At 37.7% G+C, this 3,335-nt stretch overlaps 1 pseudogene; it reads left to right on the top strand.

Moving 5' to 3' along the window:
• The first annotated feature begins 2,264 nt into the window (after positions 1–2,264).
• LOC116809629 (grpE protein homolog 2, mitochondrial-like) lies at positions 2,265–2,921 on the top strand (annotated as a pseudogene).
• Positions 2,922–3,335: the final 414 nt, after the last annotated feature.

Below are 3,335 nucleotides of genomic sequence, written 5' to 3'. Positions count from 1 at the left end.
CCCTGGAGAGGAATCTGTGTTTCTCTTGGTTGTGACACTGGTTACCAAGGTAGTGGTTATATTTGAGAGGCCCCTGGCTACAAATCTATGATCTTGAAGACCTTCGGTAGAATTTGAAGCAAACAGACCATTATAATAGACTAACTTGTGCTTTCCAGTGTTCAAACACCTAGACCTTAACAAACCAAACTTCTCTTATTAAAAAGGCAAAGCAAAAATCAAGGTAATTATTGAAAATTTGGCGTTAAAACTCTTTTTATTTTAACTTTCCAGAGCAAAAAGTTAGAACATGTCCAGCCAGTATTTTTTAGATCCCATATATTTTAGAAGCCTATAACAGGCATTGTAATAGGCAGGATAGAAACTAGCCCACATAATGTCTTCATACAATTTAGAGGACACGCTGGTGTTGAGGTTTACAGCAAATAAAGCACAACTGGAATTTAAGCTCCCTCTCACCTCTTCATTCAGACACACTTGTGCAGTATATAAACTGCACAACTGTACAGGTGGCTCTGGCATGGCATCTTGAATATGCAGCGATGAATAGAACAGGCCAATCAACACAAGCAGAAAACAATAATTAGGATCTGATTATTAAAGGACTATTAGTATTTAAGCAATAAATACTAATTTGATCAACATTCATTGAGAACCTACTACTCTCTTACTATATAAGAAATACAAAGATAGGATCTGAGAACTACAAAAGAACTCTTGGCACAAAATGACTCCATACAAACCCCTGCACTAAGAGACCTGATCAACCCTAACATGGCTTCTGGCTGCCTAAGGCTACATCCCTGGAAAGACTCAACCCCTCCTTGAGTTCCTGTCTGAAAAATCTCAAGCCTGTCGAAAGAATTTATTGTTTGTTCTAGCCAACATTTGACAATAGGCCCCTGACTCCCCTTTCTTAGAGAATTTACTAAAAAGAGCTTATAATTATAAATCCTTCCTCTGTAACTTTGAGATATATATGTATGTATCTCCTATGCCCCAGGGTATCTTTCTCAAGGACCTAAAAGCCATTCCTTTAAAATATAATAAGCAGGAAAGATAGAACCTCTGTATCTCAGTCTCTGTGGGAAGATAGAATTCCAACTTCAATAATTGCCAACTAGCATACACAGCTGGCCTAATCACATTTACACTGACAAACCTTCTTACTTATTTCTGGTAATTTTTTACTTCCCTGACACTACTTGAGCCCTGCTCACTTTTCCTTCCTACTCCCTTATTCTCCTTTTAAAATGCCCCATCCATCACCTCTGCACAAATTGGAATGGAGCTTAGGTTGTTCCCTTACTGTCAGTAGTTACTGAATAAAATCTGTTTTTAGCACTTGAACTAATGTCCAGTTTGTTTATCTTTGAGAGATCTAAAGAAAATATTCTAGTATGGAAAACATGTTCAGAAATGACTATAAAATGCAAAATGAAAATGCTATGATAGCACATTGATTAATTAAATTGAAAGTACAAAATAAGGCCTGCACATTACTACAATAACAATATAATATCTTAGAAGAAGGGAGAGATTCATTGTGCAGAGGTGAAAGGAAATATAGAAGTGGGACTTTAATTAGAAATATAGAAGCGGGACTTTAATTGTCTAACTTCGAACAAGAAAAATAGAATTGAATGTATATTGTCACATGTTCATATTACTCCAAAAGACATAAGCATGGTCATAATCATACCAATAAATTCTGATAGCCACAAGGGGAGAGACCTTGTCTGATTTTTTTTCATATCTGCATTATCAATGTGTAAAATACAATGGTCTCAATAAAAATTTATTGAATTAACTAATGAGATATCACTTATAAAAGGAAAGAAAGATATGTGATCTAAAAGACAGTTTATACAAACTTAATTGGTTGCTTTCCCATTTTCTGTTGAAAGTTTATATACCAAGAAAATTTCAATCCTAACAGGAATCTACAGAGGCTTTCCACATGTATATTTGAGGCTCCAAGTTTCATAAAGAATGATACAAGGAGAATAAAGTAAAGGAGAGAATATAACTTAAATTTATTTTACCCTTAACTAATATTTATTATAAACATTAATTTTACAGAGATTGGAAAAAAATTACAGAATAAAATGAGACTACAGAGACAAGAGTGAGAAGATGCTAAATATAAAACTTAGACAACAGACTTTCCACATACACAAAATTAGCGTTGCAGTGTTTTTTAAAGTAACAGAAAATTGTAAAGATGAAATTACAGGGCAAGTGCGCATGCACTTCCTCTGTCAACCCAAGTCAGGAACATGGCCGTATGTTCGCTGTGGGCAGGGAGGCACCAGGTGCAGCGCCTACTGGCCTCGAGCGTCTCCTGGGAGAGCAAGGGATGGCCACTTCCATTCTGCACTGCCACCCCGATAACTGCTGGTGTGGACTGCTGTTCTGAGGACCCTCCTGATGAGCTTAGGCCCTCTCTTGCCCAAGGAGCCTTAAGAGTAAAGCTGTTAAACTGGAGAAGGAAGTCCAGGATTTAACCATGAGATAGCACAGAGCTGTAGCTGATTGTGAAAACATAAGGAGTCAAACCGAGAGATGTATGGAAGATGCCAAGATAGGTGGCTGACATTTTGCAGAAGACTACACAGTAGATTTCTGAAGAATCAGAGCCTGGGAACCAGAAGCTCACTCTGGAGAAGGTGTTCCAAGGGTTGTCACTTTTAGAAGCAAAGCTGAAAAATGTGTTTTTCAAGCATGGCCTGGAGAAGCTATCACCCATTGGTGACAAATAAGACCCCCAAGAGCATGAACTCATCTGTCATGTGACAGCTGCTGTTGGGGTGCAGCCTAGCACCGTGACATTAGTAAGATCAGATGGTTACAAACTTCATGGCTGCACCATTAGACTTGCCCGGGTGGAAGTGGCTGTGGAGTCTCAGAGAAGACTGTGAAGAGGCCATCAGGAACTGGATGTTCTCCCAGAGTCCAGTCACCTATGCTTCTTTTATTTATTAAACTAGGTTTGTATTGTACATGAGGTAATTCATGTGATATGTTTTGGATTTAGTCATATTGGCTTTATTTCTAAGATATTCTATTGATTTAATGTGACCTGTTTGGTCTCATCAGAAATCTTACCATTCAGCACTTGAACAGTGTGACAAGTGTCCCAATGGCCTTTATCAAAACCTGCTTAGGAAAATTAGTACTCTGATGAATTTGAATCCAAAATCCTTTTAACTATGTGTTTTCAACTACATGTTCCTTCCTAGTGGTCCCTATAACAGAGACTGTATAATATCTTGTATTTTGTGGAAAAAGGAGATGGTATGGATTGGTTCAACATTTGGATACTTAGAGGATAA

The sequence above is a fragment of the Hylobates moloch genome, unplaced genomic scaffold (assembly GCF_009828535.3).
Source record: "Hylobates moloch isolate HMO894 unplaced genomic scaffold, HMol_V3 SCAFFOLD_1, whole genome shotgun sequence".
NCBI classification, from domain to species: Eukaryota; Metazoa; Chordata; class Mammalia; order Primates; family Hylobatidae; genus Hylobates; species Hylobates moloch.
Note: the sequence above shows the minus strand (reverse complement) of the source record. Positions and strands in the feature narration are given on the sequence as shown.